Source organism: Aedes albopictus, chromosome 2, assembly GCF_035046485.1.
Source record: "Aedes albopictus strain Foshan chromosome 2, AalbF5, whole genome shotgun sequence".
NCBI classification, from domain to species: Eukaryota; Metazoa; Arthropoda; class Insecta; order Diptera; family Culicidae; genus Aedes; species Aedes albopictus.
This window is the reverse complement of record NC_085137.1, coordinates 133874613-133901812: the sequence shown is the minus strand read 5'-3', so window position 1 is coordinate 133901812 and position 27200 is coordinate 133874613. Positions and strand designations below refer to the sequence as shown.

At 40.0% G+C, this 27200-nt stretch overlaps 1 protein-coding gene across 1 annotated transcript in view; it reads left to right on the top strand.

Annotated features, from left to right (window-relative positions):
- Positions 1-683: 683 nt before the first annotated feature.
- LOC109417672 (protein quick-to-court) overlaps positions 684-27200 on the top strand; it is a 147634-nt gene continuing 121117 nt past the window's right edge. The window contains exon 1 of the mRNA XM_029853464.2: positions 684-1152. The gene's annotated coding sequence lies outside the window, so the exon portion shown is untranslated. The remainder of the gene's footprint in view (positions 1153-27200) is intronic.

The following is a 27200-nucleotide window of genomic DNA, read 5'->3' as shown; positions in this document are numbered from 1 at the left end:
GCCACGCTACCCGGCACATTGACTGTATTTCGGAAGATCCAGCAAGCTCTCTCTAGAGCAGCGAATACATGCGCATAATGTCCGCGTCCAGTCAGTCAGTTCATTCAGGTGCGCCGCCGTCGTCGACTCAACAGTAGCTTTTAGTTCAGAAAGATATCCCAGCTTAAACTCATAGAAGTTTGTGGACAGACCTACCAACCAACCACCGCCGGTCAGTATTGGAGCGCCGTTCCCCAGTGTAGAACGCTTAGTCGAAGAGCCTAGAAAAAACCTCGTGCGCGGTTCGCGTGTTCAAGTCAAGAAACTTTTTTTTCGCGTCTCGCGTTGAGCTTCGGCAATCCTCATCGCGTGGTGTTATTTCCGATTTAGGTCTAGTGTGGTGGATGAACAAAACGCAAATTGAACCGAATCAGCAAAACTACACTACCCGTCATAAGTACGGACTCACAAAAAGTATTGCAACAATGTTGCATCACTCTGACTCACCTCGATATCTCTAAAACCAGATCAGTTACAAAAATGCCGCCTTCAGAAAAGTTGTTGCTTTTGGGCTCCTGAATAACTTTGCCGAAGACAGCATCTTTGTAAGTCCTCAGGTTTTGGAGATACCGAGGTGAGTCAGGGTGATGCAATATTGTTGCAATACTTTTTGTGAGTCCGTACTTATGACGGGTAGTGTATATGGAGCTCTTGTAAGGTCATTCGGTCGAGGTGAAAACAAGTGAAACTTTCTGACGGTGTCATACCGTTGCGTTCGTTGGGTGAAGTACGGAGCTGTTTTTTGAATACAACGCCACGTTGAACGTTTGTTCAGCATAGTGATACACAAGATATCGATTGAGTGCGGAAAATTTGGCAATAAATAAAACAGAATATCCATTGAACAAACAAGGAAGACGAGGAAACGAGAGCATTTTGGTACATGCCCATGTGAAGGTGGTTCGCGTTCGATGATAAGGTCGCCCATCGTTATTGGTGATAAGAAGGACTAGTGCTGTGTGTTGTCAGCTGTCGCTATATTGCAAAAAACAGAAATACTGTGTCACAGATCGGTGTGATTGGCATCGTGATACTACACTGCAACAGAGGGGTTACCACACTTAGTTTGATTGGTAGAAATTGCAGCAGCCAACCGTATAGAAAATTATGCCGGTAAGTTTACCCTCGTTTGTCTAATGCACCAACAACCCCAGTCCAGTGGGTGAAACTATCAGACCGTGCACATCTATCAAACGCAATTTATCTACTGGACTGGTGTAACTCTAATTATTACTTAGATCACTCTATACCTTTTTTATACATGTGTGTTTAGAAGTTAATTGGAACCTTTCAGCTAGAAATTACATTTATGAAAATGAACAGCTCTCATACAGAATTATAATTCATTCAATGTTCTTCCCCATTTGGACGATGTAGATCCAGTGAAACTTAACATGGTTCAATCATGCTGGGGTTCTGAACAGACAAACAAACGTCTCTACTCACATCCCATCCTTCATCTTTTTAACCGTTAATTCAAATAGTCTGTAGTGCGTCAAACACTCATGGTGCTCTTATAGTTTCTGCTCCTGTTTTAAATTTGCTCACTACCGCCACCTAGTGAGCATTTGACGAAATAGGTATAAAATAAAAAGCTGTTTATGTAGAACTAAGAATCTCCAGCCGTTAACACTGTGAGTTCCATAGACTAACGCTACAAAATCACTCAGTATGATCGAAGGAAGATCTTGGAAGCTCAGTTCAGTAGCCATTACTAAATACTGTTGAAAGTTCTGAAGTCATCAAAACAATTCTTGAGATTAGAACGAGAAGTAAAGATGCTGAGCTGTGTCACAGTGATTCAGGTTCAGCTGCGTTACCTGCACTTTGATTTGTTCACTATGGCTTTTTTAAAGGCCGAGCACCTTGGACCCGGTGGGTTCCGTTTTACTTGAAATGTGTCGGTCTTTCGGCTAACCAACACAAGGCCCTACGTGATTTTCCCGGCGCTGAATGGTTCTGTCGGGCTTGTCGTAACTCACTGATCGATCATGACCAATCATCTGCCAACCAAGCATTGAATTCTGGTTCGGCTTGCATCTATTTTCCGGCTAATCGGTGCACAAATAGACGTCACTCGTTCACTTTGTCGTGCCTTCACCGAAGGGCAACGTCGTTCCAGCAGCTGTAACAGACCATCCCAAGCCTTTCCAACTAATACCTCCCGGAACTTTGAAGACGCAACCAACAACCTTCAGTTCGAGTTTACCAACGTATTCGGTTCCTTCATCGGTCACGCTGACGAACTATCCGGCGCCAATCGAGATCGAACTAGCAGCACTTCATCGCCTAATCACCCAGAAAGCAGATCAGGGAAGAAAAAGAGAGTTGATGTTCCGATAGATACATCCGTTATTTCGAATACAGGCGTTTCGTCCGTTGAACCGCCAGTGACAACCGTCGGCGCTCCTGCTGCTATATTTGCCTCTGCTCCCGGTAAACCAACGGCAGATAGCTCATCTACCGTTACTGTCACCACCATCAATTCTGCCAACCCCGGTACCAACGTTACTGCCACCACCGCTACCGCCTCCATCGCCACCAGCACCATAAATGCTATTGCCGTCGCTCCCGCCTATGCTGCCCCACCAATCACCAGCACTATCGAAATTCATGAAACCGCCACCCCAACTCAAGCCCCAACCACCAGCACGTTTATCGCTGGAATCGCCTCGTCAAAACCGCCCACCGCTCCGCTCATCAATGAACAAGCTATTCAAGCTTACACGGGTACTATTCCCAAACCCCGTCGACTTAAACCCTCTACAAGCTCCGTCGCCTGCCAAACGACTACGATCCCTACAATGAATTCTCCATCAGTGAAGCACAGAATAATCGATTCCTCCAACGGTACACCATCTGCGTCTGCACCGTCGAACATCTCTCAACCTACGACTCGATGTAGGTCAGGTAACGCCATATCGCAGATTCCTTCTGGAATTCTGAATGCTCCTCGTTCAAGTGAAAAAACATTAAGGCTCAAATAACCATCATTCAGTCATCAACAATCATTAATTTTTCAAAAGCAGTTTTCTTCCTTCAAATCACAAAACCGCCAATGAAAATTATTTCACTGTTATCCAGATGGTGGCCAGAGTGCAGTGATAAATTTTTATTAACATTGGTTGAGATTTCAGCGAGAAAACTGCTTTTGAGTTTTTGCTAAACGATGATGGTTTGTTTCCCACGCATACCAGGAACCTAAATATTATCGAACTTGCATGAACCTAAAATCTTTTTCCATAGGGTTTCAGCTTATGGTCCTACCTTTCAGAAAAGCCTTTGTTCAAAATATTCTATCGGTAAAAATTGAAATAAATCAAGTTTGAAGATTTTCTATCAAATGAGGTATATTCAGAGCATAATTTTGTTGATCATCCCGAACTGCAAACAACAAGGCATCGTGCGTGATCTGTCACATACCCGATGGTCTCTTCTTAGTTTTATAAACATTATATTCACTTGTCATTTCTCCGGCATCTGTGTTATATGATCAGCCCAAGGGGGTCTCCCGTGGTTAATTAGCTCATTTTTTTTTTATTTTGTGAGCTTCGTGGTCATGCGGTTAGTGGAGTTAAACGTGTAGGTGTATATGCAGTAAGTCATGGAGTAAGACTCTGAAGAAACTTTTCGTGAAACGAAAAATTCCTAACTAGCTTCTATGTGTTGTCTGTTAAATGGTGGTTATATGGTGGTATTCAATCTGTTCAGCGTCTGGCAGAAGACGGTGTGAAATGCCAAAAAAAAAGAGTTTAGGTTCATGCAAGTTTGATAATTCTTAGGTTACCGGTATGCGTTTCTTTACTTTTCGGCAATGTTTCTTGTCATCTTCATAGAAAAAATCTTTGTTCGTTCTATGTCTGTTGAACTAACCAAATGATTTGTTGAAAGAGTTTGATGACTGCTTAGCCGAACAATTCAACATTCAGTGCATCCGAAGAGTCGAACACTCAAACTGCCAGTTATACGATACATTTATCAAAACCTCCTCCAGAATCCCAATGTTAAGTACTTGGCGATATACAATTTCGGCTTAGACAGTCTTTGGTTTTAGCGTTGATTGTTTCTTATCTTCGCCGACGTATCGGTCCTCGGATCGGACCTTCTTCAGGGCTCGATAATAATCAACTGGTCAATTTATAAAAACTTTAAATAACATTTTACTTGGCGATGTAAGCACCACAGCAAGTTAAAACCCCATATTGGGAATTCATATTGTCTGTAACACCTAGATTCAATTTCGCACCATGATCATATATTACACAATCATTTTAGTGACCTGTAGAGACCTCCAAGTACTCAGTAGCAAAAAAAAAAAAAACCGAGCCGAATTTTCCTCCCAAAATCCGTCAAGTTCAATATTTTGTAACTTTGGCAATTATCAATATTTTTGACTGAAAACTGCGAGGTATTGACAATCTATGGTCAAAATTTCAAATCAATAGAAATTTCATATTTTGAATTATGATTAGTTATGTAAAAAATACTATTGAAGAAATCCGAAAAATGATGTAGCTTTATGAAAATTTCACTGCAGCGTCAGAAAATATAGGATCCCATTTTCATCCAGTGTACCTTATTGTAAGCAAGCTGGCGGGCATCACTTGGTAACGCATTGTAATATATAGTAACGCGTGTAACATCACTTAAAGTAAAGTTTTTACAGTAGCCAACATTTGAAATTCATATACAAAATTCAAGTTGACAATTATAGACTATTGTCTATTCATTCACATGTGTTTGTAACGGATTACGCGTTACACACTATGTGTTACGAGTGGGATGTCATATCATAAATAACTAATATACGGAAATTTAAGTAAACGCGTCATACAATATTAATCGTTTTTTTTTATTTAGATTTAAACATGGAATGGAACGAATTGACGTCGGCTTTTCTGCTGCACCGGTGCTTCATTATTGTCAATACGGAGTGAAAACTGTGGGCATCCAAATAAGTACTTCAACTTTGAAGATGCTTGCGGCCAAAATCACTGGATTACAATTATTAAAATTTCGACCACATCATTTACTATATTTTCTGACGTTGCAGTTAAATTTTCATAAAGCAACTTCAAGGATGACGTCACAAGTTGACGTCCAAAATTGAAGTTTACATCGCTAAATAGCGTGCCTCGTCTTCTGGTATACTGTGTGCCTCACCGCACACACATTGCTGTCCTCGTTAATGCTTCTTAGTTGTTTTCCACCCAATTGTTAGCAGGACGATGGCATAAATTAAGCTAACCACGTAAATAAAGTCTGATGGAAAAAGCTGCGATATTGCGGTAGGGGTAAAGAGGATGGGTGGTGTGGAGATCGTAACAGACAACACATAGAAGCCAGTCAGGAATTTTTCGTTTCACAAAAAGTTTCTTCAGAGTCAGGGAGTACCTGACTTACTACATAGACACCTACACGTTTAACTCCACTAACCGCATGACCACGAAGCTCGCAAAATAAAAAAAAATGAGCTAATTAACCACGGCAGACCCCCTTGGGCTGATCATATAACACAGATGCCGGAGAAATGACAAGTGAATATAATGTTTATAAAACTAAGAAGAGACCATCGGGTATGTGACAGGTCACGCACGATGCCTTGTTGTTTGCAGTTCGGGATGATCAACAAAATTATGCTCTGAATATACCTCATTTGATAGAAAATCTTCAAACTTGATTTATTTCAATTTTTACCGATAGAATATTTTGAACAAAGGCTTTTCTGAAAGGTAGGACCATAAGCTGAAACCCTATGGAAAAAGATTTTAGGTTCATGCAAGTTCGATAATATTTAGGGTCCTGGTATGCGTTAATTTCCTCTTAAGTGTAGATGCAAATCATAGCTCCAAACATAGTTATTCTGGTGAAAATAACCTAGTATGCCCACCCGCACTTGCGATTGCTCCCCCAACATTAGCTACCATAGCCATAAAAAAAGACAATTGGTTTTATATCACCCGCTTTCAGCCTCACGAAACTGAAGATAATGTTGTTAGGTATATTGCACATCATGCCAACTGTGACTCCAATCAGATTGCTTGTCAAAAACTCGTGCGCTTGAGTGACGATTCCAGACCTCTGACATTTTTATCTTTCAAGATTAATGTACCCAAACAAATCGAACAAGTTGTTCTTTCTGGCGGAATCGCGCCTTTTTTAGATCGTCGTTCCAACAGTCGCAAACCAATTGGCCCTCGTGTTATTTATCGTTCGAAACCTTTGACACCATGGAAAAAACAGATCCCTCACACTACGCCACTTCAGACCCAAACCACTCCTGTATCTACGCACACGGTGTTGGACCAATTGCCAACATATCGACCTCAAGACAAACGTCGCTACTAGCAGAATACGACATCCCGAGCTCCCCAAATGATCTCCCAGCGCATAATAGGTCAACGCCCGAAAACTGCAATGTCTCGGATCCGCACCTCACTGGTCTAGATGGTATACTATGCTACTATCAGAATCTAGGGGGAATGAACACCGCTCTTTGTGACTACAGACTCGCTTGTTCCGATGCCGCTTATGATGTGTATACCTTTACTGAGACCTGGCTCAATGACAACACTCTCTCCGAGCAAATTTTTGGCTCCGCATATTCCGTTTTTCGAGTGGATCGTTCCGAGCGCACAAGTACTAAAACCTCAGGCGGAGGAGTTCTTCTGGCAGTCCGTTCTAATATAAGATGCATTTTACTTCATCCACCTAATACTGCACCGATCCAACAGTTATGGGTTGAACTGAAAACTGAAGGCCATGCCTTGTATGTTTGTGTGATCTACATTCCACCCGATCGCATTAATGATCCATCCATTTTATGCTCAGACACGTTATCTTGGATCACCTCTCGCATGTCCTTAACAGACAAGATAGTAATTTTAGGAGACTTCAACTTTCGATCAGTCCAATGGCTTCGAAGTAGTACAGGTTATCTATACCCGAACATCAGTTGTTCTTCCTTGAATTTGGTTCAAAAACAACTATTGGATGATTATAGCGCTGCAGATCTCGTACAACTTAACGCTGTTTCAAACTCCAATCATCGACTACTTGACCTTTGCTACATCAGTCAAGATCTCTTGCCAGATGTCTCTGTAGCTGAGGCTCCTGCTCCTATAGTGAAGCATGTCCGGCACCATCCTCCACTACACATATTCATTAAGAAACATATTCCATTAGAATTTGTCCCTATTAGAGAGAACACTCGTTACCAATTTTGGAAAACGGATTTTGAGAAAATGAACCGTTTCCTTAGTTCGATTGATTGGACTACCTTGTTACATGATTTAAATACTGACACATCCGTTGACGCCTTCACCTTTATCGTCAAATATGCTATCGATCAATGTACTCCTAAAGTTGTCAACAAAGCGCCTATAAATCCTCCTTGGTCTAATCACGTTCTGAAAAAGTTAAAATCACGTAAAAGATCAGCTCTCAAGAGATATTCTAAACACCGCAGTAACTCTTTGAAATCCTACTACAATACATGCAGTTACAGATATAAGATTTTGAACAAAAAACTTTACCACGCCTACCTTCGTCGAATCCAAGGTAATATTAAAAACAATCCCAAAAAATTCTGATCAAATATTGACGATCAACGTAAGGAAAAGGCACTTGACACTGAAGAAGTCTGTAAGTCACAGACGAAATAGGCCTATCTGTCCGAAGATAAGCACAGTAGTAGAATTAAAAGGAATTTGCTCGTCCTTTCTAGTTTTTCTTTAAAAGAGTTATTCATTTTTTATTTTCTTTTGCAAAAGTGAAGTATTAGTGAAGTATTTTTAAATTAAACTAGAGTCTGAAGTAACAAGTTCTACTAAAAGCTCTAAAGTAATAGTAAAGTAAGGAAAAGGGCCTACCATCAACTATGAGCTTAGGTAACAATCAAGCTCACTCAATTCAAGACATTTGTGAACTTTTTCGTCAACAATTCGCTGCTGTCTTTGTGAATGAGGATCTCACACCAAATCAAGTAAATGATGCTGCTTCGAAAGTTCCTCATCGTCCAGCTGCCGGTCCACATCCATACATAACTGAATCAACAATCGAATCCGCTTGCGCTCAACTTAAGACGTCTACAAATCCCGGGCCTGATGGCATTCCTGCCATTATACTCAAACGATGTTACACTTCTCTTGCGACACCATTAGCCGTCATTTTCAATCGCTCCATAATTTCTCGCCTTTTCCCAAGCAAGGGGTCCATAAATTACGTCACGCTTTAAGGGGGGAGGGGGGGGTCAGCAAAGTGTGACGACTCATACAAAAATTTCAGAGGTCCCATATAAAAAGTGTGACATAGGGGGGAGGGGGGGTTGAAAATGGTCGATTTTTGCGTGACGTAATTTATGGACGTTCCCTAACTGGAATAAATCATTCGTGTTTCCTGTCTATAAGAAAGGCAAAAAGGATAATATTGTCAACTACCGAGGAATCGCAGCTTTGTGTGCTACGTCCAAACTATTCGAACTCGTCGTATTGGGGTTTCTCAAACATAATTGTGCCAACTACGTCTCTCAGACTCAACATGGATTCATCGAAAAACGCTCAACATCCACAAACCTAGTTGCCTATACGTCATTTATTGTGAAATCTACGGAGGATCACAAGCAGGTCGATGCAATTTACACTGACTTCTCGGCTGCTTTCGATAAAGTCAACCACCAAATCATGGTAGCCAAGCTTAAACGCCTTGGGATTAATGGCAGTCTTTTAGACTGGCTTCACTATATTTAGTTGGTCGAACTATGTCAGTCAAAATAGGTGACACAACGTCTGCTCCTTATCGTGTCGCTTCTGGTGTACCGCAGGGTAGCCACATTGGACCTTTTTTATTCTTACTTTATTTGAATGATGTAAACGATGAACCCAAATGTTTAAAACTATCATATGCTGACGATTTTAAACTGTATTTTGAAATAACCTGTTACCGCGACACCACAGTTCTACAGAACGAGCTAGATAAATTCACTTCCTGGTGCTCTCTAAATCGTATGTGCTTGAATCCGTCAAAATGCTCAGTTATTTCGTTTGGAAGGAAGAGGTCTCTGATACAAAACGAAGAACAGCTAAATAGGGTCTCGTCGATAAAGGACTTAGGTGTTGTTCTGGACAGTAAACTTGATTTCAAAGATCATATAGGGTATGTAACTTCCAAAGCGTCTAAATGCCTAGGCTTTATCTTTCGTGCTGCTAAACATTTCACGGACATTTACTGTCTAAAGGCTTTATACTGCTCTCTAGTCCGTTCCACACTCGAGTCCGCGGTTGTCGTTTGGGCTCCTTACTATAGAAATAGCGTCAACCAAATAGAATCCATCCAACGCAGATTCATTCGCTTTGCACTCCGTCACTTACACTGGAACGACCCCCTCAATCTTCCTCGTTATGAAGATCGGTGTTTACTGATCGATCTACCGATCCTCGAAAACCGACGTAATGTCATTAAGGCTTGTTTCGTATCTGATGTGCTACAGTCTCGTATTGATTGTCCTAGTATCTTGAATTTGTTAAATATTGATATTCGTCGTCGTAATCTCCGTTCGCACAGTTTTCTTCGTCTTCCTACTTCTCGTACCAATTATGACCACAACGAACCCATTGCCAATATGTCTCGTTTGTTTAATCAGTGCTATCACGTTTTCGATTTTAATTTGTCACGTCCAGTAATAAAAGGATTGTTTAATGAAGTATTTGTACGGAATAGGTAGGCTTGTTAAGTGGTGTATAAATTTAAGTTTAAGTTTAAGAGTATATAAGTGTATATTAGCCGTAAGTAATCTTTGTCATCATTTGGATTTGTAATTTCAGCTGGTGCGAAAAGATGAGGAGGTTTTGCGCCCATTTGAGAGAGAGCTAAATTGATAGACCAGCTCAAACGGGATTTTCCTTGCTCCAAATAAAAGATAAAAAGATAAAAGATAAGATAATCATGGACCTTTTATCACCAAGTTGACGTCGTTAAAATAGATCAAAAAAAAATCAGGGGTCCCAAGTGGCTGCCCTGTGGGATACCGGACATGGCGGCAAACAAAACGGACTGACAATCACCTATAACGACGGACAGGCGGCGACCAGTGAGGTATGATTGAAACCATTGCAGGAGAGTTCCGTGTATCCCCAGCCGATCGAGCTTAGCTACAGCAATACGATGGTTCAGTTTATCAAAGGCTGCAGTCAAGTCAGTGTAAATGGCATCGGTTTGAATGCGCTTCGACATGCTCTCGGTGATAGCATAGCAGATTAGTGGTCGTTGAACGGCCCGGCATGAATCCAGCATGGATGCTGATGTTATGGATGTCGATGCTGATGTACGATTTGCAGTACATAAGCCAGTTGTCACGGAGAGTCGAAATACGTGAAGCAATGGTAACAATAGGCAGTTGATTTTTGCTTTGAGAAATACAGATGGAATTCCATCGGGTCCCGGATTGTGCGACGTCTTGAGCTTCAGGGAAGCCCTTTCGATCATGTTCTCATCACGCTGCTCAGGATTGCCCAGAACTGTGGAACTGTGCTAGCGGCGAGTGCAACGTTGTTTTCTTTCATCCAATTCCTCATCACTAGCAAATTTATTCTCCCGGTCGATATGTGCTGTGGAACGCTCCTGGGCCCATAACCTGTTGGAGCTAGTCTACCATGGCCATGAAGACCATAGTGAGGCTAGCCCCATCGGTGACCGTTTCTTAATAATGAATGGTGGAGCCTCGTAGCCGTGCGTCACCAAGCTTCTAATCGTGAGAATAGTTTCTTCTCCGTATCCGTGCATGCTCCATGTGTTAATAAAAAGAACGCAAGACACCTAGACGGCTGCCGACTGATACCTCAATCAGCAACCGACACATTCTTAATTCCATTCAGGTACATATATATATATACAATTCAACATTCTTCTTTTATAATAATATACTTACGACATCTCTTCAGCAATTCTACCCATCAACAATACTGCAATCTTCCCGTACCTGAAGGTTCGACGCTACCCGAGCGTTCAACGCTACCTAACTTCCAACACCATTGACTTACAAAGCCTGCCTGAGATCCTTGCTGATGTCCGACTTCGAGGGCACAAACGCAATGATGGAGTCAAGCTGCTGCGCAGTCAACTCCAATTCAAAAAGCCCATCTTTAAACAGAGTCTTATTAATAATCCCTCCATAGTTTTGAGAAGAAAACAAAAGAGTTTTGGATGCAATTTGACCATTACTAGGTAGTGGCCAGAATCGATGTTAGCGCCACGATAAGTCCTAAAGTCGATAATGTCGGAAAACTCCCGTCCATCAATCAGAAGGTCCTTCAGTAGATCGACGAATATGTGAGTGCTCCCAATGAAGTTGAGAAATCGGCAGTTCCATGTGCAGAATTTCCAATCGCGAGTCGTTTTTGTGCGCTGGGGTCATTGCCGTTGGTCTCGGTTCGGATTATTCTGTTGCTGATTTTCCGTTATAATGGGTTTTTACGGCCGGTTCGTAGTGCCGAACACCAACCCCCTACTTTTCGGAGGAATATTAATGCACAGTTAAGCTTAGAGTCCTTCCCTGACACTCGGACGTCGATCAGCTGCACCGAACATGGGGATCGGACGCTTTGTGAGCCGCCCATTCTGTATGGCAGAAGCAAAGCCTCCCTGTCAACATTCAACCAAATCTCCCACTGTGGTTGGTTACCCGAGCTTCAATAAGGTTGTTCGCTGCCCTGCAGGTGCAGGTAGTATCGTTTAGAAGGATAGGAGCTGCTGGGTAGAGGCTAATGCATCTCAATGGGATCTGAATTGCGCGTCATAGCCAGAATTTACAATAATATCCATGACATTCGCAAAACAGACACGTTGGTCGGACCATGCCCCGTGTGGAGGTGTCGCATAACACCTTCCATAGCGATTTTGAACAGCAAGCATTAGAGTCCATCACCTTGGCAAAGTATCGGCGAGATTCGAACGAACTAGACAGAATGCCTGTTACTCTTTCGCAGTTTTTCATACTGTCCATCGTCGGTTTGATCAGAGGCCATTCATAAACCACGTGGACTTCATGGGGGGAGGGGGGGTCTAGCCAAAGTCTACGCTCCATACAAATTTCAAAATTTTTGTATGGACAAAAATCTACGAGGGGGAGGGGGGTCTGAGATGGCCAAAATTTGGTCTACGTGGTTTATGAACAGCCCCTCAGTCTAGTGAGCTTCCAGGAGAAGCCGTTCTCGTCCATGATTTTCCAAAACTTTGTGCGGTCGATACTGTCGTATGCCGCCTTGAAGTTGATGAACAGGTCGGGGCCTGGTATTCGCGACATTTCTGAGGATTTGCTACACAGTGAATATCTGGTCCGTTGTCGACGGGTCGTTGACAAAGCCGGCTTGATAACTTCTCACAAACTCATTCACTCTAGGTGAAACACAATATAGGAGGAACACTCCAAATCAACTTTCTTGTAGATGGGACAAATCACCCTTTCCTTCCACAACTCCGATCCAGACTATTAGCCGATGCAGATAGGTGGTCAAATTTTCTGAGTCCATCTTGATGAGTTCAGCTCGTACAACAACCTTTCCAACTAATCGTTCCACCTGACTTATAGTTCTTGAGTTGCAGTATAGCATCCTTAAATTGCCCCACCATGGGAGTTAGCTCCAATCCGACGTAGTCATCTCTCCCTTGGTTCCTGTTGTCTGCACTCGGCACACCATTGAGTTTGATTGCTCATGCTCCCACTTGCTTCTGAGGCATGTTAGCCAATGAAGGCGGCATATAGCTACCGCTGTGGGTTGAAAACCGTCGGTCAAAGTTTGCTTCGTTTGATAAATACGCTTTATTTTTCAAGCACTGGAAAGCTGCTCTGGTAGAAGGATTACCTGTATACGTTCCCACAATAGATTCAGTCCAACACACCTGCTGCGCTACAATTTCGAACCCACAGTCCTTTACTTGATCGGCGAGTATTCCGAGTGCTCGCGATGAAGTTGAGATATCTGCAGTTTTCGACCGAACTACAGTGGACGTAAAGTGGGTTTCTTGTGTTTTCAGAATACCCGATTCTACATCCTCAAACATTTTTGAGACTCTATAATCCCCTAAAAAATATATATATTTATACTGAGTAATAGAGTTTAAGTTCTTTGATCTATGACCACAGCATATGTTTTACAATTATTAGTTATTGTGTATGAAGTATCAAACATTTTCAAAATCTTCTTTGCCTTTAAACACTTTGATTGTCCAAATATTTCGTTGCTATATTTGATGCATTAGCATTAGATGAATTGTTCGTTATATTAATATGTGTCTCGATACTTAAAACCGGATCAACCAAAGTTGCTTAACATTTTCATCAATTAACAATTTGACAATTATAATTCATCAAATAATCCATACCGTGTGCTAGCACTCTTGCACCCATTACTGAATTGTGAGCCTGCGGGCGGGCGTCATCGCATCGTCCATGATGTTGCAAATTGAAATTTCAAAAGCGCCAAAAATTGCGTTCCCAACGCGGAACCGTAGTAGGTATTACTGTATCTACACATATGCGATATGCCGCTGGCCACCACGCACGCACGGTCAGCGGCGAAGATGACGCGCGTGAGAGTAGCAGTAACAACCTCAGCGCAACATGGCAAGGTATATTACCTACAACAATCTGGCTTTCACATTACACCACTCTCGTCAAGTCTCCCGGTGCGGTCCGTGCGGTGGTTGGTCAGGTGGTTGGCCGGCCCGCTGCTACGGATTATTGTAATTGATAAACAATAAACGTTGTTGGCTGACTGACGGACTGACTGTTCGTGCGTGGGCCAAATTTCTCGGACCATGAACGAAAGTGGCGTTTTCTTTCCCTGGGTGGTGGGAATTTCACGTTGGGAATTCCTATACAGTAATTTCTTTTGTTACACTCTCTCACTTTCGGGCAAATGGACAGAATCTGCGTTTGAAAGGGATTTCATCAGAGAAGAAATTATTTACTTACTGGAAATAACTTAATTAATGCACGTGATTGCTAACCAATTTCGTTATTTATTACTTTTTCTTCGCCCAAATTTGATCAGTTTCGCAAGTGTGTTCTCTAGGAACGTGATGGAATTTGAATGATAATTGCCAGGTGACGAATGTACCCAGCGCTTTGTGTTCGCCGAGGGCATTGCACTTCTGGTTGATGCGCAAAAGCAGCAAGCGGATTTGGCCATTTCCTTTCACATCCAGAGGGGAAACCATATTCGTGGATTGCGAAAATATTGGGCCAGACCTGGGGAGCATGTGGATAAAATGACGATAGCAGCACGAGTAATGAACGGAATGAAGCCATATTTTTAACTTAGGTTAACGAGTATTCCTTTTTCTCTTGTTTCAATACCAGAAAAGCTGAAATCACATGGAATTAGTTTATTCTTTGTTATAGAACTGTCATTACACCATCCTAGTTAAATTTTGAGATTGCTGTCATTTTGTTGAAATGCTGGATTGAAAAGAAAAAAGATTAACGTAGATTAACCATATGATACAGTACTGTGCTATACATTATTCAAGAAGATCTTTCATTTAGTTACTGACAAATAGAGTTTTTTTTTAAATTATTTTTTCTTAACTTGTTAACTACATATGACAAATAGTTTTTGGTTTTTTTTACCCAGAACATTAATAAACACAGAAAAAGAAAAGTAGAATACTGAATAAATAAATGCGGAACGGATTAAGAACAAATGTTAATTTAAAAGAAATAGAACATCGCTTAAATAATCAAGGGCGTAGCACAAGCAGCCTTGGCAAATTTGTACCTACTAGCTTTATTCTACTTTTATAACAAAGCGCAACACGTTGAAATTGAATATAATAACATTACATTCTAAAAGCAGTATTTAACTCTTCAGTAGTCACGTTGTTGTATTTAGTACAATACGTTGAAAAAAGTTCGTCTGTTCTACACAAATCAACGTGGAACTGTTAGCGGTGGACAATTTCTGGAAGATTTAAGATTTTAGGATTACTAGGCATTGTTTCTTGTGGACCTAAATTTTTTTTTTTTTTTTGGTGATATCTACAAAACATTCGTAAGAAATTATAGCTGAAGTCTTTTGACAATTACCAACTCTTTTGAGGACTAATGCAGAATTTTATTTCCTTAAACTATGTTTTCCAATAGAACATAATGAAAACCCGTCCGAAGATTTTTTTTTCTAATTGTCTACATAATGTCTTCTATGACCAACTGGAGTTCTTTCAGTAATTAATGATCCAGTTTGTATATGCTTATTGGCAATCTTGGAATGTCCTGGACCTCTATTCCTCTAAGAATGAACCTACTTCCCACACTGGGGCAGAACGCAGTTATGGAGAGACAAAATTTCTAGTGCATGATCTAGATCAGTTGCAACATATCTAGATCAATTATTGAGTTACCAGGTTTTAGTCGAAACTCTTACAAGACACTTCTCTAAAGACACCAAATCTCTAGGATGCATATCCAGAACGCTAGAGGTTTTGTCTGTCCACAACTGCGTTCTGCCCCAGTGTGCATCCTTGTCAAAATCTCCCTTCATGATTTTTTTATATACTCATACACTGCATATACTTATTTTAGAGCGTAATATTATAGAAATGTCAATTGACGTTTTCCCGGGAGGATCCTTGGAAGAATTTTTGAAAGTATTCTCATAAAAGCCTTGAAACTATCACTGAAGGAAACCCTCGAGTTATTCCTGTGAGACTTCCTGAAAGAAATGCGTAGAGAAATTCTAGAAGAATTTTGCTGCAGGTATTTTCGAAGAACTCTCCAATAATGGAATTTTTGAAAAGATCCTGGAATTTATTCAAAAAGGAATGTCTGGAGGAATTTAAGAAGGAATTCCTAGAAATATTCTTGGTGCATTTCCTAGAGAAATTCCGGGAGAAATCCCTTGAAGAATTCCGAAAGAGTCTTTCCTGGAGAAATATCTGTAAGCACTTTTAACATGTAAGGTCTTATACGTTTAAAGTAAGTCACAGTGACTTCTACGCAACCAGAACCTACGGTACCGTGGGTGACTCTTTTGTGGCATGTGTGTGCTTGGAAGAATCACTGAAGTAACTGCTGGAGGGATTCCTGAAAGAATTGTATGCATCTTTTTTAAAATTATATTCCTATACTAGTCGCTGGAGGAATTCCTCCAGAAATTCTTGAAATAATTAAAAAAAATCATTGAGTAATCCCGGAAACATTCTTGGGTACATCCCTAAAACGAATGATTAAAGGTTTTTTTTTCATTCTTAAAGAAACTCCTTAATGAATTTTTCAAGAGAAACTTTGAGGAATTATTGAAGAAATCACTTCCTAGGTATTCCTAGAGCAATCCCTGAAAGAATTTCCGGAGGAATTTCTGAATGTATACCTGGATAAATTCTTGGATAAGACCAAGCAGAAATTCCTGAAGAAATCCTCGGATAAATTCTTGGATTAATCCCTGGAAGAATTCCTGGAGAAATCTCCAGAGGAATTCTGGGAAAAATTCCTGGAGAAATTTCTGAAAAAATCAGGAAGGAATCCCTCGAAAAAATTCAGAAGAAATCTCTTGAGGAATTCCAAGAGGAAATTTCCAAGAGGAAGAATCCTCGGAGAATTCTCTGGAGGATTTCCAGAATGAATCTTTGAAGGATTTCCTAGAGGAATCCCTAGAAGAATCCCTGGAAAAAATCGTGGAGAAGATCCCTGAAGGAATCTCTGAGAATATTCCTGGAAAAATCCCTGAAAAAAAATCAGAAATACCCTGAATACCCTGAAACTCCCTGAAATACCCTGAAGGTATTCTCAAAAAATTTCCTGGGTAAATTTCTTGGAAATTCCTAGAGTATTTCCTAGAGAAATTCCTATAGAAAAGTTAATGACAAAATTTCTGAGGATCGTCCAGGAGCAATTCTTGGATCAATTCCTGGAGAAATTCATGGAGGAGTTCCTAGAGAAATTCCAGGATGAGATCTTGGAGGAATGCCTCCTTATGTGGGAATTGCTGGAAGAATCCCTGAAGGAATTCCTGGAGGAATCGCTAGAGGAATTTTTGAAACAATTGCTGGATGAATTTTTAGAGGATTCTCCAGAGTACCTATGGGAGAAATTTCTAAAGCAATCCCTTGCGAATTCCCGGAGGAATTTCTAGAGAAATTTCTGGAGGAATTCCTGGAAAAATCCTCGAAGCAATTACTGAAAGAATCTCTGGAAAAATTCGTGGAGAATTCCCTGGAAAAATCCCTGAAGATTTTTTAGCGGAATTCCTGGAGGAATCCCGGCAGCAATTCCTGGAGGAAATTGTGGAAGAATTCCTGGAGGAATCGCTGGAAAATTTCCAGAAGGTATTCCTAGAGAAAATCCTGGACGAATTTCTGAAGGAATCCGTGAAGAGTTTCTCGAGGAAATTCCTGGATGCATTGCTGACATAATTTATAAAGGAATTTCCAGTTTAATTCCTATTGAGATTCTTGGACATATCCCTGAAGAAATTCCAGGGGTTATTTCTGAAGGAATTCCTCGAGGAGACCCTGGATGAAATCCCGGAGGAGTCCCTGAAGCAATTCCTGGAGAAATATATGAAGCAAATCAGGAGGAATCTCTGAAAGAATTCCTGGTGAAATCCAAGGAGGAATCCCTAGAAAAAATGCCTAGAAATGCCTGGTGGAATTCTTGGAGGAATCCCTGAAGTAATTTCTGGAGAAATCTTTGGAGGAATTCCTGTAGGAGTCTCTGGAAAAATCCTTGCAGGAATCTCTTGAAGAATTCCTGAATGAGTTCTTGTGGAAGTCCTGGAGGAGTCCCTGAAACATCGCTGAAAGAATTCATGGAGAAAACTCTGCTAGAATCCAAGGAAGAATCCCTGGAGAAATTCTTGGAGGAATTCCTGAAGGAATTCCTCAAGGAATTCTTGGAGGGATGTCTAGAGGATACCCTAGAGGAATGTCTGTAGGAATTCCTGAGGGAAACACCAGAGGAACTCCTGGAGAAATCTCTAGAGGAATTTGTAGAGGAATTACGGGATGAATTTCTGGATGAATTCCTGATGAAATTTCTGGAGGAATCTCCTTAGATATTCGTAGGGGAATACCAGGAGTAATTCCGGGAAAAACCGCAGATGGATTTTTTTTGAGAAATTCTGAAGGAATCCTTAGAAGAGTTCGTGGAGGAATCTCTGTAGCAGTTCCTGAAGAAATTTGAGGAGGAATCCCTTAAGGAATTCCTTGAGAAATCCCAGGAAGAATTCCTGAAGAAATCGCACAAGAAATTCTTGGAAAAATGTGAATCTCTGGAGGAATTCTTGGAGGAATTCCAGGAAGAATTCCTGAAGAAATCTCAGATGAAATTCTTGGAGAAATAAGGAATCCTAAGAGTAGTTTGTGGAGGAACTCCTTGAGGAATCCCTGAAGCAGTTCCTGAAGGAATTCCTGAAGAATTCCCAGAAAGAATCCCGGACGCAATACCATGGGGAATTCATAAGGGAATCCCTAAACATTTCCTGGAGGAAGTACTGGATTAATTCCTGCATGAGTTTTCCTGAAAGAATTCCAAGGAATTCTAAAGCAAAGGAATTCTGAAGGAATTCTAAAAAAAGTTCCAGGAAGAATCCTTGGAGGAATTTTTAAAATAATCCCTGGAGTTGTCCCTGAAAAGAACACAGAAGAAATTCACGGGTGAACTCTTGTAGGAAATTTTCTAGAGAAACCTGGAGGAATTTCTGAAGAAACTTGATGATTTTGTGGCTATATCGGTCTCTTTCTACTCATAGTATAAGGGAGTAGAGATCAAAGTGGATAATGAAATGATAGATATGATAGAATTCGCTAGGTAGCGAACAAGTGTGAAAATTTTTATAGAAGGTGAAATTAGGCAAGTAGGCCATGTATTGAACTAATACATCGAATGCGTGAAACTTCTGCCGTGCGACCTGTGCTTTTAAACAGATCGGCTTGGTTGGTAGTTTTCATACCACCTTACCAAGACTGGCAAAAGTTTCAGGCACCCGACTGCCTAATGTATTGTTCTGTTTTCATCACAAATTCTATCGATCGGTAGCTTTTTCGGAAATTCGCACTCCGTTCATAGGGGTATGCCTATATCGCGGCGTGTTCTTCCTACACTGAGAAAAATTTCTACTCAATGACTGAGTTGGCCTTACTCATACATCGAAAAATCCTTTGTTTTCTTACTCAGTTTCGGCTAAAAGTGGGACAACCCATTGGCAATGGGTTGTCCCACTTTTAACGGAAACTGAGTAAGAAAACAAAGGATTTTTCGATTTCTGAGTAAGACCAACTCAGCCACTGAGTAGAATTTTTTCCCTGTGTATTAGCTTTTTCGATCTTATAGGATAGAACACTTTTCTTTTTGAGCCAAACTTTTCATATCATATGCTAATTTATCGACCGTATTCTATTAATAACTTGATGATTTTGTGGCTATATCGGTCTCTTTCTACTCATAGTATAAGGGAGTAGAGATCAAAGTGGATAATGAAATGATAGATATGATAGAATTCGCTAGGTAGCGAACAAGTGTGAAAATTTTTATAGAAGGTGAAATTAGGCAAGTAGGCCATGTATTGAACTAATACATCGAATGCGTGAAACTTCTGCCGTGCGACCTGTGCTTTTAAACAGATCGGCTTGGTTGGTAGTTTTCATACCACCTTACCAAGACTGGCAAAAGTTTCAGGCACCCGACTGCCTAATGTATTGTTCTGTTTTCATCACAAATTCTATCGATCGGTAGCTTTTTCGGAAATTCGCACTCCGTTCATAGGGGTATGCCTATATCGCGGCGTGTTCTTCCTATTAGCTTTTTCGATCTTATAGGATAGAACACTTTTCTTTTTGAGCCAAACTTTTCATATCATATGCTAATTTATCGACCGTATTCTATTAATAACTTGATGATTTTGTGGCTATATCGGTCTCTTTCTACTCATAGTATAAGGGAGTAGAGATCAAAGTGGATAATGAAATGATAGATATGATAGAATTCGCTAGGTAGCGAACAAGTGTGAAAATTTTTATAGAAGGTGAAATTAGGCAAGTAGGCCATGTATTGAACTAATACATCGAATGCGTGAAACTTCTGCCGTGCGACCTGTGCTTTTAAACAGATCGGCTTGGTTGGTAGTTTTCATACCACCTTACCAAGACTGGCAAAAGTTTCAGGCACCCGACTGCCTAATGTATTGTTCTGTTTTCATCACAAATTCTATCGATCGGTAGCTTTTTCGGAAATTCGCACTCCGTTCATAGGGGTATGCCTATATCGCGGCGTGTTCTTCCTATTAGCTTTTTCGATCTTATAGGATAGAACACTTTTCTTTTTGAGCCAAACTTTTCATATCATATGCTAATTTATCGACCGTATTCTATTAATAACTTGATGATTTTGTGGCTATATCGGTCTCTTTCTACTCATAGTATAAGGGAGTAGAGATCAAAGTGGATACGAAAGAAATCCCATAAGAAATCCCGGAAGCCATCCCATGAGGAATTCTTTAGAAAATCCCAGGAAAGCTTTCTTAAGAAATTCCTTGAAGAATTTCTGTAGGAATATCTAGGAAAAAAATGTAGGAATCCGTGGCTGAAATAAATTTTGGGCGAATTATTGTTGGAATCTTTGAATGGACTCATAAAATTTAGACATTTAACCAAGCTTGTTATTTGGTAAAATTCTATGATAAGATTGAAATGGTTCTCGTTGAGAAATACTTGGCGAAATATCTTGTGGTTTTTGAGTAAAAAGGGTTTGATAATTATAGATAACAACCTTAATTATTAGACTAGTTTATTTCCTGAGATACTTTTTCTGTAACTCTGAATTGTTCAAAATCTTTGAGTTGGTTCGAATTAAAAAAAATCTGTCGGCCAGAGGGGGGGGGGGGCACGAACACCCCTGCCCCCCTCTGGCTACGTTTAATAATAATAATGGATTGACAATTCAATAGAAGTAAAAATACAAAAAAACTACCATGTATCATCATGTAAGAACAAATGTACATGATAAAAAAAAAATATAAAAAATAAGTGTAAGAAGGGTAATAATTGAATATCTCATGATTATGATGATGAAGCTGGGCTTGTTAGAGGAATATCTGTCAGTAAAAAGAAAAACGTGTTAAGTACTGTTCCTTTGAATACAACCAAGAATTTACATCCTTTGACATATTTCGATCTCAACTGTTAGGTCGTCTTCAGTGTCTTGAACTTGACCCGATTCAAGGTTCGAGTCAAGTACAAGTCACTGAAGACGACCGAAGACGACCTTACAGTTGAGATCGAAATACGTATCTGTCAAAGGATGCAAATTCTTAGTGGAATTCAAAGGAACAGTACTTGACACGATTATCCTTTTATTTGAAAATCCCAGTTATTTTTAAATATAGTGTGAGAAATAAGTATAAAGACAGAGCCAATTTTCATACAAAATAATCTATTTTGAGAATCAAAATCTCTGTTTCTAGCGATTTGATTGTGATGGAATTTTGGCTGCAACCTTAAAATAACTATAATTTTAGCTAGACTTATAAATCATCTTCCATCCAATTGTTTACATTGACTTTTCAGGTTGAAAAAATTATAAAGACACTTTTTTAAATGAAAATTGTGTCTTTATATTTATTTGAATCTGAAAATTTAATGTAAACATTTGCCTGGATAATCATTTATAATACAAGCTAAAATTCTAGTTATTTTAAAGTTGCAGCCAAAATTCCATTACAATCAAATCGCTAGAAACAGAGATTTTGATTCTCAAAATAGATTATTTTGTATGGAAATCAGCTCTGTCTTTATACTTATTTCTCGCACTGTAGTTTGTTTCTATTTACATACTTTAATTTCGCCAACGCTCAGGCTTAGTTTGGTGTTACAGTTTTACCTCAACACCACAGCATTCGATATTTCCCATTTCTGTGCTGACTTTTTTAGTTTCCTCGACAATCCCGAACCTTTCGTCACCTGGCCGGGCCCCCTCCCTGAAGTGTTGGGGCTTGCTTACTCACACCTCAACCGAGGGAAAAACATCAACCGCCATGATGATCGCTTTTCGTTTCATTCGCTTCACACGTCCATTCCAATGTCACCGTAGAGGACTCGTCAATATAATAATTATTTCCACACCTCATTGCCGGCGTTCCAAAAATGAAAAGCCATTGTATTGTGGTAGCGAAAAAAAAACGCCGGCATCCATGCTGGTGGTATGTACTGAGCCAAATACATAAGTAGAGCCAAGTGAGGAGGAAGGCCACCACGTGGAATGACTAATTCGAGATCCGTATTGGTATAGCGACTGTGGTTTGATTCAGTTTAGATACGCATTAATTAATGGAGTAGACAAACACATGTTCACTTCACCGTTGAAAGGGAACACAAACACAATCATTGGTGTTTTCTAGGGTTCGTTGAATGCAACCGTTTAGGTTTGTTATTTAGAAATTCGCGATGTGAGCTCTCCTTCAAGAGGAGAGTGTTTCAGATCGCATCAGTAAAACCTCAATGGCGACATTGTAGATAACGAAAAGCGCAAATTTGATCCTACAAATGCGAACTACCATGCGCTCCCACTATTTTTTATTTTTTGAAGTTTGACCCTGTTATATATGTATTTTTTGTTTTAAAATGTCGGGCTTGATTAAGCGGGTAAAAATACAGTAGTAAAACGCCAATCTGTATCTTTTCCATTCAAATTTCGTTATTCAGGGTATTAATTCCCTTATTAAGCATGTGGCTCCCATTTTTATCCCATTCATCCCATCCCAAGGATTGAAGCGATTGTATTTTTTTGATAGAAGTGAGCACGCAAGAAAACAAAAAGATCGGAATCAACCGGTGCCGCAATCGCTTGTTTTCGCTTGTTAAGATGAATTTGGGAGCGTGAGATTACTAATGGCACTCAGACCCTATAAAGAAAAAGAAAATTCGAAAGGCGTTGATTACACCGTTCAACACTAAATTTTGTTATGGGATGAGAAAAAAAAGAACAGGTGTTTGGGACCCCAAAAGTGTCATAGTGAAAGAATTTTCGAAAAATATTAGACCGGGCCTTCACAGTTTATGACCGAAGAACTTGAGGTGATCAATTGATATGTGCATTAGAACGCGCTGTGCATATATTTAGGCGTTAGACAATAACGAAACAAACCTAAATAACAAAAACGTCTAAATATATGCTCGCCACTTCTAATTCGCATATCAATTGAACACCCCAAGTTCTCCATACAAACTTCGGTCATAAACTGTGAAGACCCGGTCCAATATTTTACAAAAAATCTTTCAATAAGTATGACACTCCTAGGATCCCAAACCCCTGTTCTTTTTTTTTCTCATCCCATAACATCAAATTTTGTAAATTTTGTAAGTGTTATGTACAATACTCAATTGGTAATTCGGAAAATGCACAAACAATCCTTCAAAAATCCAAGTCCGTGAAAAACAGGCCACCACCCTGATTGATTCATTTTGAACTACGCTCACCTAGCAGTATGTTTGAGTTTATGAGCTATGTTTTCAACCCTTACACCATGCGGATTAGGATTTGCGCTGTGAAGCATTGGCAACCCAGAGAGATTTGTGAGAGCCGCAAGAGAGTTTATGCTGGGCTACTGATGCTCAAAATACATCTTCCTCTCTGCTTTGATTCAAGCATATGTATGGTAGTCTTTCTTTCGTTCAAGTCTGGATCAATGGTATTCAATGAAACGGAAGCAGTATTGGAGCATATTAACAGTAAAGCATGAAGGTCAACCACGCGGTAACGTGGGAATGCGAGATGGTATTCTGGAGCAAGCTGTCTTTACGAACTCCCGAAGGCCACCGCAACAGAAATAGTGCAACATGTTCTCCGCTGGCGAGACTGGGTAACAACATATTATACCATACCGTAGACATCATTGTTGCTACTCCGTGATTGACGACCAGAACTATAGAAATGACCATTGAATGAAGAAATGAGGGAAATTGCCATCTCTCCATGGGCACAAAGAGCTCAATACAGAAAATTTTTATAACGGCACCAGCAACGTCCATAGTAGGAATGTTAATTCGAAACGAAAATTGTAGATCAAAAAATTCTCCGGATTTCATAGTTGTCTCGGGAAGGGAAATTATCACATTAGTTTTAGAAAGCCTATAGACTATAGACGTCGGTGGTAAAACGTCCGACAAAAGCACTCGCTTTAATGCATTCTTACTTCTTACCTGCCAGGCTAAGGCCTGAGTGTCCTCTGCTATACGTAGGAGTCGTTTCCATTCTACTCGGTCCATGGCTGTGCGTCTTCAGTTCCGCACTCTGCAAAGGGTCCACAAATCGTCCTTTATACACTCAGTCCTTTATAACTCCTCTACAGGAAACCTTAAATGATGGTCCATTTCGGAAACTTGGGGTCCATTAGGACCCTGAATTTGTTCTTCTATATCTCATGATCCTGACTTGTTAGAAAATCGGTTTCTTCAGCAAAGTTAAACAACTTTGGGTCAAGGACTTACAGCTGCTGGACCGTTTAATTCAGAACTTTGGCCATGGTGGCGCTAGTGAGCATGTAAGTATTGAGTTGAGAGAGAGGAGACTGCTCACTGACAGCCAATGTGTTCCCATTTATTCTTTTTAGTTCTTTTTACAATATTATGCACAATGTTTTGAACATATATTATTGGTCAAAAATGATTTGCATATGGAGTTCGACAGATTTTGGAAAATAAACGGATTCGTTACGTGCGTTGGTTGAGGAAAACTGACCATCATTTTTTTTTTCTTTATATTTTAATAAATGGAGCGAAATTTCAATAAAACCTTCTGGATATTTGGACACTCCACACCATCAATGTGCGGTTTTTAGCTCGGTTTACGGTGACAGTTTGTAGCAGGACCTCCTTGAAATTAAGTATCACGCAATCGAAGCCAGCTGTCTCGTCTCTCTCAGATATTAAGTATTGGATGACATACACATCGAGATTCTGACCACATAGAAATATGATGTCTTCGGCAAAGTTGTTTATTGGATCAAGTGTTCACAAATGATGGACCGGTTGTTTGAATATTCCCCACATAGGAGGCGCTGTACAAGTGTGCAAATTTTAAACTTCACATAACTCAGGATCCTGATCAACTAGAATGATGATATCCTCAGCAAAACTGTTGGGTACTAGGCTGGGTAGGTCAAGGACTTGCAGATGCTGGACAGTTCAATTCGAAACTTCACACATAGGTGACGCTAGTAAGCTTGTAAGTATTGAATATTTGATCAAATATCAAGATCTGTGCTACATAGAAATATGGTGTCTTCGGCATAGTTGTTTATTGAGTTAAGTGTTCACTAATAAGGGACCGTTTGATTGAAAATTTTAAACAAAGATGGCGCTACTGTGCCTGCAAATTTTGTATTTCATATATGTACCTCAGAATACTGATCAACTAGAAAGAAGGTATCTTCGGCAAACCTGTTGGGTAGGTCAAGAGCTACCAGCTTATTCGGAACTGGCACACATAGATGGCGCTAAACGGCTATATCTCAGGATTCCGATTACTGAGATGAGGTATACGGAGTCTTGGGCAAAGTATTTGGGTAGGTCAAGGACTTACAGATGATGGGATTCTATAACATTTACCCGAAAACCATTTACCCGAAAGACATTTACCCGAAAACCATTTACCCGAATGTAACATGTACCCGAATGCCAAATACCCGAATGCGACATTTACCCGAACGTGACATTTACCCGAATGCGACACATACCCGAATGCGACACTTACCCGAATGCGACATTTACCCGAATAGTTTATTACTATGCACAAATTATGATTTTGTGAATAAAGTTCACTTATTTTGTTCTATTTAAAAAGTGCATGTATTATTTTGTATTGTGGATCAGAAAAGCATTTTGATATTCCTCAAGAACCCAAATTTTCAAATCAAATTTTCCCTGAAATGATCCGCGATAGGAACTCACAGGGCATATGCTTGAATAAAACTCATAACTGCAGCTTACATTTGTTATGTTAACGCTGTTAGTGTTCACTCTAGATATTTACCCTTCTTTGATTCATATGCTGTTCTTTTGATAAGCAAAGAACAATTTATCATTTAAAGAAGGGGAAATCTCTGTTTGTAGGCCAAGGTGTCATTAGTTCGAAACGATTAGAAACAGCCCTCGGAAAATCAACATATCATTAGAAAATAATATTTGACAGAAAAGTTTGCAGATTGTTCACCAAATAGAACATCCCATTATTAAAAGAAGGAAAAATCTTAGATGTAGACTTGGAATCCATCACTCAATCATGTAATTTAAAAGAACATCATATAATCGAAACAAGGACAAAACTTATATGCATCCCAACTAACAATAATGGTAGCTAAATAACAGCTTATTCAATCAAAATTTCAAAAATTAAGTTTATGATTGGCCTATTTTTCTATTGTACAGCAACAATGTTTGTTGTGCAGTTAGTAGTTCGAACACCTACAAAATATGCAGCAGTGCAACTCGAAAGAACAGCCTTTGAAGAGAAGAAGGGAAAATCTCCGAAGGTTAGGTAATAGTTTGGCCACCAAACACCACAGTGATACTATGTCTGTTAAAGAAACTCTACCCCCTTACCCCCAACCTCGAATAGGACATTATTCCAAAAGCCATTTCCCGGAATGGGTCATCACCCCGATAGATATGTATAATAGTTCCCTAAAGGATATAGATAGAAAGATGGATTCACGGGTCTCCTATGGAGTTAGTAGTTCGTCCGCAACAAACTAAATAACATTTCAACTCCAACTCGAAAAAGTAGCCTCTTATGAAAAGAATGAATACATTCTATGGAGAAATTACAAGTTTAGCCAGTACCAGCCGACCAACTCATCAACAGTTTATGGGTGGACAATGTAAATTCGAAAGAACAGCCTAAAAGGCAAATCTTAGAAGAAGTGGATAATACTTGCGGTATGGCTGCCAGTTTGTGATCGTGTATATAATTAGCTAATTGTGCATTTTTTGGGCGACCTCCTGATTGATTCGGATTGGCGTTCGGGCTAATTGGATGGAGCCGTAAAAGAACAGAATATCAACAAAAATCTTTTGATTAAAATAGCATTGTGGCAGCCAGTTAGTCCTGTACCAGAGTGCTTGATGATCACTCAGTCTGATGATTATTAGGTCTAACCAAAGCCTGCTATATGATA